Source organism: Globicephala melas, chromosome 18 (assembly GCF_963455315.2).
Source record: "Globicephala melas chromosome 18, mGloMel1.2, whole genome shotgun sequence".
NCBI lineage: Eukaryota > Metazoa > Chordata > Mammalia > Artiodactyla > Delphinidae > Globicephala > Globicephala melas.
Genome location: NC_083331.1, coordinates 50,407,422 through 50,424,435, shown reverse-complemented (window position 1 = coordinate 50,424,435; position 17,014 = coordinate 50,407,422).

Genomic DNA, 17,014 nt, shown 5'->3' with positions numbered 1-17,014 from the left:
GTCTGCTGCTTGGCCAGTCAGTCATGGCAGGGGTGCTGGGGTCTTGTGGGACCTGTGTGGTCACTTAGTCATCAGAGGGGGACCATGGGTGTGCCGTACATTTGGCTTGTCTTCTCAGGTGTGATGATCTTCCTTGTCATTGTCTACTTTTCATATTCTTTTCTTATCTTACATGTGGCTTTGACTGCCCCCATTCAGCTCAGCGTAGGCCATTAAGCAGGATATTTTGCTGATGTCTCAGTGATTTTATCCCCTTGTCCTCCATTTGCGTATTTTCCTTATGGTTGATAAACTAGAGTTCTAAAACTTGCTTCATGAAATTAGAGCAGGGGGAGAGACAGAGAGAAAGAGAGAGAACAAAGAGACATCACGTGACAGCTGGGGCTGGGCCACATGGAAACATCAGCTATGGACCCACCTTGGTACGTGAGCACATTCACAGGACTCGTTATCAGTTTCGCAGGTCTTTTTTTTATCAGTGCACCCATGACTGACTTGAGTCTTGGGGGCTCACTCACACTAACCCAAATTATTTGAGAACAGAGAGTTAATCAGAATGCCAATTGGTTAATTCACATTGATCAGAATTCCATAGGGTCTTCCATTTAAGCCCTTTTCTGTATCAGGGTCCCCAAGAAGTTAAGTTAGCAATGTTCACTTGGTCAGTAGCAGAGGAGCGGGTGCTAAGAGCTGCCTGTCCAGGCCGTGGAAGAACTGCTGTCCTTGCCCCATGAAATCTCCCACCTCCCTGGTGCCCAGACACATGCGTCCACCAGATTCTCTGCTAGATACATTTAGCCAGATTCTTACTTTGCTCTCCATAAATTACCTTTATGTTGTTAGCCTTTTAGTCTTTGCTTTGTGAAGACATGGTACTAACTTACGCCCCAAACACATCAGCCTTGTCTGTTGACATGCTGGGTGAGCTCTATACCCTCTTCATTTACTACACAATAAAACACAGTCTCTGGGTAGCAACAGCATGAAAACTAATAGGTAAAACTCACTGTTGTCATGTTTCAATAAGAGAAAAATTCCTGTCTGTTGAAATGTCTGTCCTGATTCATTCAAAGTATACAGAATTAGCCGTGCGTTTCAACATCTTAGTATTTCCTCAAAATTTTAGAAAAACACTTAAAATTAATGTGGCGTCTTCTGATTTTTTTTTTTTTCCATATGACTACTTGGGTTCTGCCTTCTGACATTTCTACTTAGCCCTGCTCCTTTCCTCCCTCTATAATTGACAGAGAACATTCTTCTTTTTCTGCAGTTTAACAAACATAACAGAATGTAGTTTGCAAAGATTTTTAAAATTTCTGACTGGTTTCATTCCTTGAATCAGTGTTATTCTTTTTTCCAGCAAGTAAAAAAAAAAAAAAATCTGTCTTGGTCTCAGATGTGTGAAAAATGGGAAAAGGAATGGTCAAAATCAACAAGAATCTTCTGTATGTGGGAGAACACTGCGCTAAGGACTGTGGATGTGGAAGTGAGACAGGAGGGAAGGGGGCAGGGCACAACCATTACTGCTGAGGATAAAACAAAAACTGGTCAGAACCGATTTGGCCCAAGATGGCCCAAGATTTGACTTCCAGCAGACCTTGAGCCTCATCATACACTCGTTGTGATACATTAGCATGTGCCACGACAGTACCAAGGCTGAGCATAAAAGGCCAAAAAGTGGGCAGTGGCCCAATTCCTGGAAATCACCACCCCTTCCCCAAAATAGCTGGAATAATCCACCTACTCGTTAGCCTATGAAATTACCCAGCCCATAAAAACTAACCACCCCATGTTTTGGGGCTGCCTCTCCTTCTGAGATGGCCCAAACTCTGTCTCTGTAGTGTGTATCTACCTGAAGAAACTTGCTTTCACTTTACTATGGCACAAAGCCAAGGACCCTCACTTGGTGGTCCCATCCCAGGGACTCACCCGAGACCTGGGACATGACCATCCTCTCTCATCCCATTTTCCTGCAACAGAATAATAAGATGGTGGGAAGATGTAATTAAAATCAAAATCTTCTCTCAACCCTGAAATCTGCTCCACAGAGGTAACAGAGAAAGAAAACACTTTAATTATTGAATAAGCATTAAACCAGAATGTGATGCCCATCGCAGGCAATCCCCAAAGAGACTGCAAAGACAGAAAAGAATCTCACCCCCTTCTATAGCCAAGCAGACACTATGCATTGCATACATGTTCTCGAGATAAACAATAACTAGTCCTCAAGTCAGAGGACTTGATAGCACCTTTTGTCATACATACTTCATTCTAAATTTACCTGGTAATTGAGGTGACTGTTGGCTAATTGACTTTATCCAGAGGAAAAACACACTTCTCATCTCTTCATGAAAGGAAGTAGCTTTGCAGTTTGGAGCAAGGCACCCACCAAAGTTAGGCTCCAGTACCTATCAGCAGTCGCTGCGCCATTCTGGGTGCTGTGTGAATGAATGTGTGAGGGAGTGCATACATCTGGACCCTAGGTGAGTATGGTGGTTCCAAGTCCCTACCTTGTTCTGTTTTTTGACCAGCTGAGAAATCGCATTTTAGTGCTGGGAGTGACATTCCACCTGTATATCCCACAATGGACAGTGGGGCTTTCCTGAAAGGCTCTGGAATTGCTCTGCATCCATGGACTTCTGGAATGTCAGGGACCAGTTTCAGTTCGGGAACTCACCTGGGGGAAGGATGAAAGCTGACAGTGGGACCAGTTACCATCAGGGAGTAAAGAGGGAGAGTTTAGAGAGGCAAGCTGGCCACTCCAGCAGGTCCCTCTGGGAAAATATCTCCATGGGGTTACGTGAGTGAGTGGGCTGGATCCAGCCCTGAGTGCTCAGCTCCTCTGGTGAGGGATCTCACCCCTCACAGGAGGCTGAGGCATGGACCAGTAGGCCAGTGTATCATTTTACACTTTGGATGTTCCTTTACATTGCAAGGCTGGATGTATTCACTGTGTAGGGTCCTTCCCTATGGCACTGTGGCTGGGACGTCAGATGAGTAATAGGATGTTGCTTGCTGAGTGTGAAACTGGAGTAAGCAGTGGCAGAAATTTGAGGGACATTTACCAGGACTTTGGAAAATCTAGACATCCCTGTTCCACACGATGGATACTTCTCTTTGGTCTTCACCAAATGTAAGATCTTGCCTTTGTTTGCTTTTTTTACTCTGTTCCTCTTTTGAAATTCCATATTGATCATCTTCCCGTTGCTGCAACACACAGACACGTGACAGCACATTGTTTGGCCACCGTGTAGTTCTAATAAGGAGTTAAAACTGAGTTCTCGTAACTGGGAAATTGGCAGCTTACTTTGGAAAATCATGTGTCCCTGAAGTATCCTCGTGTCCTGAGTTCCTGTCATAACTCTTAGAAATCTCTCCTTTCCTCCCTTCCTTAGCACAGGTCATTTGTGGAGAACTCAGTCATTATATGCAGATTTTGCTAGTGTAACTTCGAGTGGTAATCTGTAGAATCAGTCCCAGTCTGGGGGGCACCTTGTATTGCTCCAATGTGCTAATAATAAGGATTAGACCCATGAGTGTATGAGACTAATCATGTCTGAAAGTCTCAAAGTCTTAAGGTAAATAATTAGTGGAAAGTTGGGGTGGAAGAAAGAAAATGATTAGGAATGAGATGACTGAAAAAATAAGTCTAAATGCAAGGTTGCATAAGGACCAATAAGGATAGAGTAGGAGAGTGAGGTAAAAAAATAAGAGCTGAGATACAATGCCCCAGGGTACAGTTGTGCAGGTTGTGAACTGTTCAATGATGCCGTACATAAGAGGCTCCATTCACACCATAGGCATTTGTAGTTTTGCATATTTATTATAATTGCAGAAGAGAGGACATAACATTTTTTAATTCTAATAAAATCAGTATATTATAACAATTTTTCTGACAGTGCAAGTGTGCTGGGAGATAGTTCCTCATGGGTCTCACATGTATCTTCACATTTTGCTAGCAGAGGCACGGACTGTTTATTCTGGATTGTCTTTTCAAGGATGTATGGAGCAAACAGCCATGGAAAGTAGAAATATTACCTCTCTGGAGTAAAGGGTAGGCAGGCTTACTGGTCATTATAAAAGATTTAGGTTCCCTAAGTTCAGGAGTCTTCTCCTGTAGCAAAACCCACGCATGTGCAGATGTCACCTGGCCCTCTGTGCATTGTTGTGAGAAAAGGAGCTTGGGGAATTGGTGCAAGAAAAAGCAGATACTCTGGCTACAGCTATTTCTGTGAGTAATAAAGTCCTTTGTCTCTGGCCCAGGAGTTTCATGGATGGTCTTCTGCCACCATACATGAAACTGGCTGGCTAACATGTTAGCTTGCATGTAGGTCTGACACCTCAGACCCTTCTCAATTATTAACACAGTGTCTTAAAGAAGGGAAACATTTTTCTGAATCACAAAAGACACTATATAGACTAGCAGCGGCTGGGGAAGGAGGTAAGCCCAGAGCATAACTATGAAGGAGAGAAGGAGGAGATAAATACACAGGGATTATGTGTTTCTAGCCATTTTGTTTCTCATTTACCTATGTTTGGGCCCATCGCAACTTCCAGGATCAGTGCTGACAAGTGTAAAGGAGTGTAAGATGCTCAACCCTGGCTATTTAATAAACTCACTTAGGGAGATTTCAGAAATCTGATGCGCAGACCGATGAACCAGACTCCTGGGGGGAGCCCCACGCATCAGTAATTTTTAAGGCTCCCAGGTGATTCTGTTTGCAGCCAAGGTGTGAGCCAGTAGTGGTCCAGCCTGAAGTTCTGGGGCTTACTGCTGCTGTTACCCCCTCATGGGTGCTCAGCACTCACAAATGTCCTGGCTTATACTCCAGGATTTCAGGCTTGTTCTGTTCCTGAGACGCGCCTGACTTTGTGCAGAGCCCCACTGTTCCTCTGATTCTACCCTGCTTTTGCTGGGTCTTTCCCCAGGACCCACAGAACCCTCCAGATGCTGTCTCTGTCTCCTTGCATTTCTGACTTTTGTCTGATTTCTTACAAGCTGTGTCAGGCTCCACTGGGGAACAAATGAATTCTTTGAAGACCCCAAGCATTGAAAAAAACAATGTAGGGCCCTTCTGCTCTTTCCCCAACTTACAATAAAAATTTAATATTGATGAAGCACTTACTGTATATCACGCACTATTCTAAAAGTTTTACATATGCTGTATTAAAGCAATGTTTAATTTCCACAAAACATCATTATCCCCATTTTATAGATGAGGCAACTGAGGCAGTGAGAGACAAGTAACCAACCCAGGACAACACAGCTGGTACACGGTACAGCCAGGACAGTCTGGCTCCAGAGACTACACTAAGCCACGCCAAACAGTAAAATGAGCTTAAAGGAGGCGAATAATGTGATTTTCCCATTGGGTCTACTTTGATGCTCTTTTTCTGGAAATGTCAAATTCTTTCAAAAACATTTTTCTCATCCTTTTGGTGTCCCTGCTTAGCAGATACCTTAAGCACATGCCTATTCCTACTGTCAGATGATCCACCGCTGCTCGGTTAACCCATGTCAGGCTTCCCTGATGTTGAAAGCTTGCGTCAGTGCCCCCCACCAACCCCGGATATTTGCATGCAGAGAATGCAGCCACTTGATGAGGCTTCGGCCAGTCCCTGGCAGGGCCTGTCTCCCCAAAGCCCACTCGCCAACGTAGGCAGATCCGTTACAAACTCCTTTCCTGCAGCTAACTGAGCACTGGCTTGTCTGTCCTGGGTGTCTCAGCCCCTAGACAGCCTCGGTTCCCTTCCTTACGGGAAACAATGCAATACCTGGTCCCTTTAGGCAAAGAGATTACTTGTTTAGAGCAGTGGGTTTCAAACTTTCTGTGTGTCAGAGTCACCTGGAGGGCTTTCTCAAACCCAGACTTATTCTGGTCTAGGATGGGACCAGAGAATTGGCATTTCTGACAAGTTCCCAGGCGATGCCCGTGCTGCTGGTCCCATGACCACACTCTGAGAGCCACTGCCTTAGACCCGGGCTGCTGCTGTGTGGTCCACAGCTCGGCATCACCTGGGAGCTTACTAGAAACGTAGAATTGCAGGCCATAGCTCAAACCTCTAGACTCAGCATCTGTGTTTAACAAGTTTCTCAAAATGTGCTATGTATGCACATTACAGTCTGAACGAGGCACGGGTTTAGGTCGCCTGTCTTGATTCCTTCTGGGACTTTTAATGTCAAACAAAGATAAACCTTATTTGGCAGCAATATCCAAAATAGTTACCACATTAAACTATATTCTGGCCACAAAAAAGACCAAATAAGATTATGTGGGTGATTTGGGACAAATCTATCAGAAGTCGTTCCAAGCTCCAAACGGCTCAGCGTCGTGTCTTTCCACCAGAGGCAGGATGATGTGTTCAAAGTGATAGCAATTTAAAAGATTGTTAATATGCACATGCTCCATGCAGCCTAATGCTGGGGGGTGGGCGAAAGAGATTTTTAGCTCCTTTTCTATCAGTAAAACAATGGCATAAAATATACACTCCATTTAAAGGTTATTTAGAGTTCGAATACTTTGAAAATCAGGCAGTCAGAAATTAAAACTGCTAATTTTGGGTCACTGAGGTTAAGAGGTGGGGAAAAGGGAAAGCTATTTTCACTGTTTCTTTTATATTTTGGAAAAAAAGATAGGCAGACAAGATAAACATCGAGCTCTTTTTTTAAAAAATAAATTTATTTAATTATTTTTGGCTGCATTGGGTCTACATTGCTGCACGTTGGCTTTAGCTGTGGTGAGCGGGGGCTACTCTTCGTTGCAGTGCACGGGCTTCTCATTGCAGTGGCCTCTCTTGTTGCGGAGCATGGGCTTTAGGCTCGAGGGCTTCAGTAGTTGTGGCATGAGGGCTCAGTAGTTGTGGCTCGTGGGCTCTAGAGCTCAGGCTCAGTAGTTGTGGTGCACCAGCTTAGTTGCTCCACGGCATGTGGGATCTTCCCGGACCAGGGTTCAAACCCGTGTCTCCTGCATTGAAAGGCGGACTGTTAACCACTGCGCCACCAGGGAAGTCCAGATTCTTTAAAACATGAAGAAAATAGTTACTGAGATTACTGTTATTTTCCCTGTCTTGATAAAGATTTTTGGATTTTGGAAGTCAAAGGATGAACAATCAGATAAGTCTCCAACACAGTAAGAGAAAATAACTTGCATCTGTCAATAGATTCTGACAAGCTGGGTGAGAACAAGCAATATCAGCAAAGCTACTGCTTCAAACCAAACAGTGTGGGAAATGGAAGCATTTGAAATGTTTCTGAAGTATAAAATCTAAGTGCTACAACAGTCTGAAACTTAATACTCAAAATAGCTATCCTTCTTGGGTGCTTACTGTGTGCCAGGAATTAAGCTAAGTGCTTTATCTATATGTTCTACATGATCTCATTAATCCTTGCCAAAACCTTTGGGTTCTACAGTGATTTGTATTTTACAGATGAGGAAACCGAAGCTCAAGGAGGCTTAAGAGTGAGTATGTATGTATGCATGTTAATACATGTACACTGCAGTTACACTCTGCATAACCTACCTCCCGAAGAAATAATTATTAGCTTATGTTGCCTGAATGTTGCTGGTAGGAGGATAAAGAGGAATACCTTCACAGATTTACTTAATTTGCCTTTAATTAGAATGAAGAATACTTCCTGTGACCAGCTGTCTTGTTTTTTTTTTCCAGTGCTAAAACCAGAAAGTCTCAGGCAAATTGGGACAGTTGATCAGCCTATTGGGATTTCAGGGAAGTGAAGCATTGGAGCCAAGCCTATAAAAGCAGATTGCTTGAACTTTTCTCGAGTTTTAGTTAACAAGCAGTTCTTATGATAAAAGCGAACTAAAAGCACTGAAGGTCTATGCTGAATGGATTAAAGAATGCTGAACCTGCTTGTCACTAGAACTGGCTTTTTTTGGTTTTGCTTTGTTATTCTCAGTGGTAGTGATGGATGGCCAGATGAGAATCATATTCTGAAGTCATAGATACTGTGATTAGTGACCTAAGGGAACACAGGGAAGAACTCAGCTTTGAAGGACCCTCACTCTGGATATGTCTCCAAGACTTTGTGCCTTTGGACTTTTCTAGCTGGGAAGTGAAAATGCCTACCTTGCTTGCTACACAAGCACTCCCACTCCCACCTGTGTTTTGTAATTTGGGGTTGTGAGCTTATCTTTAGTGAGGCTTAGTCTGTGAACTTCCACAGTGGCCTGAGTTGAGGGTGTGACCCCTCCCCACCCAGAGTGGGTTTGTATTTGCTTGTATTGGGAATCCTGGGGTATCACCGTTTGCACATTTCTTATAGTAATTTCTGGCCTGGTAGGTGAGGGTCATGAAGGTAGGATAAAAAGTTGAATCATGGGCTTCCCTGGTGGTGCAGTGGTTGAGAGTCCACCTGCCGATGCAGGGGACACAGGTTCGTGCCCTGGTCCGCGAAGATCCCACATGCCGCGGAGCAGCTGGGCCCGTGAGCCATGGCCACTGAGCCTGCACATCCGGAGCCTGTGCTCCGCAACGGGAGAGGCCACAACAGTGAGAGGCCTGCGTACCGCAAAAAAAAAAAAAAGTTGAATCATAAATCCACGTAAGGGCAGGCCTATGACTTAATTCTTGGGAGGATACTCTCCCCACTGCCCCCAACTGAGAGCCCATGTGGAGATGCACATGTATTCCTGTTGACTTCCTATACTGGTGAGTAATTTTTCTCGTGTACCTAGGGTGACCAGGTGAAATATAGAGCTCCCAGTTAAATCTGAATTTCAGGTAAACAACAAATAATTTTCTAGTGTAAGTGTATCACAAATACTGCACAGGACATGCTTGTTTCAAATGTTTAGTTGTTGTTCATCTACAACAGCAGTTTAACTGGATGTCTTGTATTTTCTTGCTAAATATGGCTGCCCTGGGTGTACCTTTTATGAAGCTGAGGTCTTTGGGAAGTCTAGCTTTATACGGGGTCTCAGTGGTAACTCCCCAACATGATGGGGGTGGGTCTCCTGCTTCCATGAAGCCTTGGAAACTTCAGCCCTGGGTTGAGTCAACCCACTTGACGGCTGCACTCTTGGTTCTCTGGATTCCTGCTGCAGTTTTCAGTTTCAGTTTCGGCCCCTTGGAGTTGTCTTATTTTCTTCTAAGTCCAGGCATGCCTTGAAGAGAATGTTTGTTATGTTTTGTCCAGGATTTTCAGATGTTTTGAAGTGAAAGGGTTTCAGTTTATCTGGTCTGCCCTATCACAGAAGATGGAACTTAGGACATAGGTTCTGAAACAGTCAACTAAGTTCTCTGATATTATATTGGTGTTGGGAAAGTTAACATGCTGTTAAAAGTTAAAAGTCTCCAGGCTTTCTGAGCTATTAATAGGAGGGAGATGTTATGCATGATAAATTATATTTGACCAAAGTATGACCAAGTCAGTGGTATGGTGAGATACTTTGAAGTCAGGTTATTATAAAACAAACAATTTCAAATGTACCAAGGGTTAAAGATACATGGGAAGAAGTAATTAACAGAGCACCTAACTAATTTAAGAACATGTAATTTGTAAGTCCAGGTGACTCAGCTCCTAGGGTAGTGTTATAAACAGATGGCATTACGGGTCACCAAGTATTCGGTTCCCTCCTTGTAGTGCCCCTCCCTGGGAGGGGTACACACCCCACACACCCCCTTCCAGGCCATGTGACTGGGGTTTGGCTAGGGAAGCAGAAGTGCTAGGAAGTGATTTGTGGTTTGTCATATCTCTTTTCTCTCTGCCATGGCACTCTTCTAGCAGATATGAGGTAGACTGGGCTGTGTATAGCCAACCTCTATGATGGATATATAGCCTGAGCAAGAAAAAGCCCTTTGTTCTTTTAAGCCACTGGGGTTTTCAGGCTGTTTGTTACTGCAGCACAACTTGGTCTATCTTGACTGACACAGATACCATCGGTCCTCAGGCACGAAGCCAGGCACTGAAGATGCAACAGTGAGCTGATTAGGTGTGGTCTTTCCCCTCAGGGAACTTAGGTTCTAAGAGAAGTGACAAAAATTAATCAAACAGAAAACGTAAAAGTGAAAGTTTTGAAGGAAACCAATTCTTGGTAAAATTAACATGCATTTCTTTAAAATGATACCCCACCTATTTCCAGAAAAGCCTGAAGCTGTTTGCGAAATCAAACACAATGTAGAACTTAGACAAGAGACACATTAATAATGGCAGAGGAATCAATGTCATAGGGCCGTGAGATGAACCAACTACCGCAGTAGGGCACAATAATTATTTCTACTTTCTGGAGCTAAGGCAAAAAGGGAGATAGTTGGGTAATACAGTTCTTATTGTTTGACAGCAGGACGCAGGCTAGATCTTTGAGGAAATGAACTTTTTCCTGCCCTGAATCAAGAAGCAATTTATCGGGCTTCCCTGGTGGCACAGTAGTTGAGAGTCCGCCTGCCGATGCAGGGGACACGGGTTCGTGCCCCGGTCCAGGAAGATCCCACATGCCGCGGAGCGGCTGGGCCCGTGAGCCGTGGCCGCTGAGCCTGCGCGTCCGGAGCCTGTGCTCCGCAACGGGAGAGGCCACAGCAGTGAGAGGCCCGCGTACCAGTAAAAAAAAAAAAGAGAAGCAATTTATCAACTGGGTCTTCATATGAAAGGCATTTCACAACTTAACAGGCAATAACTCTAAATTTGGCCTTGCAGAAGTCACGGGAACATTGTTTAAATGGAGATTCCTGGTATAAACTATCTATAAAAACTGAAAACAAAAATCTTAATTAAGGGAAGGCATTTCTGCAGGGAGTTAGGTAATATAAGCCAGATTGATTGCTTTGTGCTGTCTAACCCATGGCAGGGGTGGGTGGGGGAGGGAACGGCACTGCTGGAAGAGGGACAAGGACGCGTATGTCGTTAGATGACCCTTGGAACTCTCATATCAGCGGCCTCACATGAGCCTATGGAAGGGGTTGTTTTCGAAGTGATGGGTGTTTGGGATTTTTCAACCCAAACCTAACCTTAAATTATGTTCTGTGTTGTTGGCAAGAAGAATCCATCTATCCGTTCAATTTAGAGGCCATAAGGAGGCAGAAATGCCAACGTGTTGTAGAAGTTCAAGAGCCTGATTTCTGTCTTCTGTCATCCGTCAGTCCCATGGGACTGTGGGAAGGATCGATATTTTCTTCAAAAAGGAACATTAAATTTCCTTAAATCCTTCATTAGCTATTTAAGAGACCAGCATTTAGCACCATAAAACATATCCTGTAAAAGATTATTTGTGTCTGAACATTTTAAGGGCCTTTGATTATGGACTGCTTCAGCCAGATAAGGACCTGACAGGCCATTCCTGGCTCATTAAATGGAAGGGTGGTGGGCATTTGGTGTAGATCAGCGCTGGGTTTGGGAAAAGGCCTGCCACATTGTCCTGTCACTTCCTTCATGGAAAGCTGTCACCCTGTGTGGGCCAGGGTGACACCATAGACACCATCGCACAGTACTGTGTGATTTCAGCAGGACGTTTGTCAGAGTTTCTCATGATTTCTGGGGCGGGCATGCATCTCCATCCATAAACACAGGTGTTTAAGGAGCGTATCTTCTGTAAAATTTCTATAACTGAATATCTTTTCTCACTGAATCTTTATTCTGCTGAATGTCAGAAGTTAAATCTCAGTTGGTGCCAGGATGTCCCCCTCCCTCATCTTCCTGTACCGTGTGGGGAGGTGGGGTGGCGCTGTCTCAAGGGATTGGGTAGGAGACACCAGGTGTCAGCTGTCAGGGCGGCGTTGTCATCATCTGTCTAAACTGGCTTCAGTGGAGACACCCCTGCTCCTTCTGGCCTGTGGTCTCTGGCCCACCTAAGCCTAGCGATGTGCTGCACAACATCGTGTCTCTAGTTAACAAAACTGTAGTGTGCACTTAAAAATTGGTTGAGCAAAGATGTCATGTCAGATGTTCTTCACACACACATACAAAAGGGTACAAGGAGACTTTTGGAGGTGCTGAGTATTTCTGTTACCTTGATCGGGGTGATCGTTTCATGTGTGTATGCATATGTCCAAACTCATCAAATTACATACATAAAATATGTGCAGGTTTTTGTGTGTCAACTGTACCTCAGTTGATATACGACTCTTTTTAAAAAGCTGTTTAAAAAAAGAACATAATATGTGGCAGGTAGTGGTCTAAATGCTTTTTATGTTAACTTATTGCACTATCACAATAGACCTTATGAGATGGGTACCCATCAGTGTGCCCATTTTTACAACTGAGGCAACTGAGACACGGAGAGTGAAAAATAATTTACTCTCTCTCAGCCAATTAGTAAGTGCTGGAGCTGGGACCAGCACGGAGGCAGACTAAAGTCGGAACCTATGCCCTTAATCCCAGCGCTGTGCTCCCTCCTGAAACACCCTTCGTTTGGACCCCATCACACCAGGCTGTCCTGATTCTCCTCCAGCCCCTCTAAGCATGCTTCTCTGTGTCCCCCATGGTTCCTCTTCCTCAGCCAGCCCACTTCCCCTGGTGCTGTCTGAGCTCCGCCTTGGCTTCCTTCTTCTCATGCTGAGCTCTCTCGCCAGGGGCTCTTTGTAGGTCTTGTGGGCCCTGACTCCCAGATCTGTCTCCTTGGCTTGTTCTGCCACCCCAAGCTTCAGGCTCAGACGTTCCGCTGTCTCTCAGCTACCTCCACCTGGATGTCCTTAGGCACCTAATGCATCATCTTTCCCCCTTAAGTGACTTCTCCTGTGTGCTCCAGATCTCAGTGGGCCCATCCACGCTGGAGAAGTAGGAGTCACCTGGGCTTTCCCCCCATCCTCCAGTCTATATAATCACCAAGTTTGGGGACTTTCATTTTCCCTTGACTGTTGCTCTGGTTGGAGCCCTTATCGGTTCTTACTTTGACAGCTGAGAAGGCCTCCTAGGTGGTCTCTCTGCTTCCAGTATCGTCCTCTTCAATGTATCCTCCTTTAAACCCAAAGAGTGTTCTCTCTAAAATACAACTCTTTGTTATTTCTTTGTGGAAATCCCTCAAAGGCTTCCCATCATTTACAGAAGTGTTTCTTAAAAATGTGGTTCTTGGGTAAGATGTATCAGAGCCACGTGGGAGTTTGTTAAAATGGAAGATTTCTGGGCCTTGCCCAGACCTGCTATGTCATCACCTCTGGGGCTGCATAGGGATGTGTACTTTCATGATGCTACCAGGGTGATTCCTAATTTGCCACCTGGATAAAATCTAAGCACCCTAAAAGGATGTGAATGTTCTGATCTCTATTCCTCTCTCCAACCTTCTCTCTTACCAGTCTCTCAGAGTTTCCCCAAATACCCAGCAGTTTATGTGTTCTACCCAACTCCACGCACACACAACTCACTCACTGGACTTCCCAGTGTCCCCTGTGCCCAGGATGCCTTTTCCTTCCTTCAAGCTGTTGATTGCTCCTCCACTGCCCGTCTCAGGTACCCTTTCCTCTTGTGAAGTCTCTTGACTTCCCCAAGCGTGCCACTGCAGGCTCAATAACTGTGCCCCCTCTGTGTTTCCCTAACGCCACCTCTCCCACTGCTGCAAATCCTGGTCCAGCCTCAGTGTACCATCCTGTAAATATGCTCCTGTCCCCTGTCTAGTTTGCCAGCTTCTTGACAGGGGACCATTCATCTCTCCATTTCCAGGGATAGATAACAATGTCTGATCCACGCCAGATGCTCAATTAATATTTGTTGAAGAAATAAATGGATGAATATAGGGTGTTAGTGCAGCAAAACAGAGGGCATGGATAGAGCGCTGAGGAACCACTGAAGTAGGGATTACAGATTCGGCTTGGAAGACCCAAGCAGGTATCACAGGCAAGGTGATATTTCATTAAGGCCTTAGGGAAAAGGATGCGGAGACACTTGCTAGTAGAGCAAAAGGGAAAAGGGGATTGCTGGCAGAGGGGACTTTCAGGGCAAGGTGGGCACTTTGGCACGGCTGGGCCCAGGGTGACCCAAGGGGAGTGGCAGCAGGTGAGCCGGGAGGAAGCTTGCAGCAGGACCACGGATCACAAGGCCCCCTGGGGAGAGCTCTGGGACAGCCACGTGACACTGACTGAGAAACCCGGGGAGGCGGTGCCCCCTATTGTGGCAAATTGCTTTCCCAGCCCCGTGCCTGGGCAGAAGCTAGTAAGTCACTCATTTTCTGGTCAGCACAGCGCAAGTTTAAGTTAAAACCTCTCGTAGACTAGAAAAGCCATGTGCGTGAGGTATAGAACACATTCACCACGTGATGATAAGCATTATCTTGCTTGTGACATTTTCTTGCATTCAGCATTTTAAAAAAGTCCCTGTCTTTCATTATTCTATGGAACGTATCTCATTTGCTTGTGTGATTTTCCCTTTCCCTTTCTTGATGTTTTCATTCTAAAGTTATGTAAGTATTGGAGGCTTATAATCACTGCTCCTACTTTTAGTAACCTTCTTTCACTGTTGAGATTTTTATTTCCATAAAATAGTGACACGCCAAGAATGATACCACAATTACTGGTAAAGTTAATTGGAATCCAGCTCTTTCAATATTCCTTGTTTTATCAGTAATGCCCAGAGTTAAAATGGTTACAAGCTGTATTGTATCTGACACAGTTCTAAGCACCTCGTGGGGTGCTTGATAAGCTGCAGTGAGTAGCAAGAAAGCATTGCTTTCAGTCAATTTGATCTTGCGATCTACCAGTGTTTGCATGGTGCTATTTCTATGTAAGGCTACTTTTTCCTCCAAAATTTCAGAGGTCCTTAAAGTCCTTAAAGCCTATTCTGGAGGGAAAAACAGGCAACTGTGAAGCACAATTCACTGTCTGAGTCTTTCCGCAGATCAGAGGTTCCTGAGGGCATCCCTTCTTTTCTATTTCCATTCATTTGTTAAAATGAGTTGGTTCTAAGAGTTAGAGTTCTTTAGATTCCACATATAAGTGAGATCATATGGTATTTCTCTGTCTGGCTTATTCACTTAGCACAATGTCCTCCAAATTCATCCGTGTTGTCACAAATACCAGGATTTCCATCTTATTTTAATGACTGAATCATACCCCATTGTATATTATAAACTACTTATAGAAGCAGAGAGTAGAATGGTGGATGCCAGGGGTGGGGGATTGGGTGGGAGAAATGGGGAGATGCTGATCAAATGATACAAACCTGCAGTTCCAAGATGAATAATTTCTGGAGATCTAATGTACGTCAAGGTGACTGTCGTTAACAACACCATATTGTATACTTGAAATTTGCTAAGAGAGTAGATCTTAAGTGTTCTTACCATACACACACACAAGTAACTATGTGAGGTGACAGATGTGTTATTAACGTGATTGTGGTAATCATTTCACAATGTATATTAATGTATATTAAATGCCCAATGGGCACTTAATCTAGTCTCTTCCAGGTCAGCTCAGTCGTATCAGTGATTTCTCATACACACTGCCTTTAGCAGCTGAAGCTGCCGAGAGCCGCAGTGTGGTGAGAGCAGGATCTTGTCTGTGGCCGTCTTGTGATGACACGCGTTGATGTGCAGACTCAGCTGCTCTTGGGAATGGCCGCCCCTTCAGACTGCACCTGCTGAGCTGTCCCTAATCCACCTGGCCTCTGTGGCATAGGCCACACTGCCGTCTGGGGCTAAATCCCCTTGTCATGTCTATGGGACCCTTTGGAGACCACCAGCTCTCAAGGTCCCATCTACCTCCCTTTCCTTCTGGGCTCACGAGGACTGTGGCACTGCCCAAGCCCATCTCCCATTGTTTCCCACACTTCCATCTCTCCTCTCCCTCTCCGTGGTGACTTAGAGGTAGATCGCAGGGCAGTGGCTCCTCTACTCTCAGATCCCCAAACTCACATGGAGCCCTCTGTCGTCTTCCCTTGACTGAAGAGGTGGGAAACAGGAAACCTGTTTCCAATGACTAAATATTTTTTCTTTTTTTAAAAATATTTTTTCGTAACTCTATGCAGGTAGTAGCAGAAAAAACAAATGCTCCCTCATTATGTCTACCCCCAAATCTTTCTGTCTCGCACCATACAGGTCAAAATTGCTCTAAAGTCAAGAATGTGATAATTTTTTTCTTGCATTCCTCCTGGTTCTCCATATAAGGGTGGGTCAAGCGGTTAAATCCATTTCAGGAAAACCCACATCAGGTAGCAGTTTGAGAACATCCCACACTTATGATAAGCATCATGGGAGCAGATCAGGTCACTTGAGGGTGTGATGTAGGGCCTGGCCCCTCTAACTTTAAAGAGCAGCTGCATGGCACAGGGAGATCAGCTCGGTGCTTTGTGACCACCTAGAGGGGTGGGATAGGGAGGGTGGGAGGGAGACGCAAGAGGGAGGGGATATGGGGATGTATGTATACGTATAGCTGATTCACTTTGTTATATGGCAGAAACTAACACACCATTGTAAAGCAATTATACTCCAATAAAGATGTTTAAAAAAAAGAATCACCTGGAGGGCTTGTTAAAACATGGATTTCAATAGGACTGCAAGAGGGGCCAGTATTTTGCATTCAGGATGGCAGGATTTAGCAAATAAAAATACAATATCCCAACTAAATTTGAATTTCAGGTAAATAACAAATTTTTAAAGGATAAGTATATCCCAAATATTGCACGGAACATACTTATCCTGAATTTTTTTATCATAAAATTTATTCATTGCTTATCTGAAATTCCAGTTTGTCTGGGTGTCCTGTATTCTATCTGGCAACTAGATTTGCATTTCTAGCAAGGACTCTGGTTGCTGGTCTGGACACCGCAGTTTGGACAAGCATGAGTGCAGAGCCATGGGCAATACCAGCATTTAACCAGGAGAAGAATCTGAGCAGGAATAGAAGGAAGGCAGCAGAATTAAGAGTGTTTTGTCAGAACCCAAAGGAGGGAAAAGTTTCAAAGACATGGAGTGATCAAGAGAATCACGTGTCACAGAGAGTTTGCGGGAAGCTGAGGATTGAAAAGAAATTAGATTTGGCAATGAGGAGGCCTCTGGGGATCTTTGTCATTTTCAGCGCATTAATGGGGGCAGGAACAGTGTACAGTGGTGAAGAGAGTGGGAGTGGAAGAGTG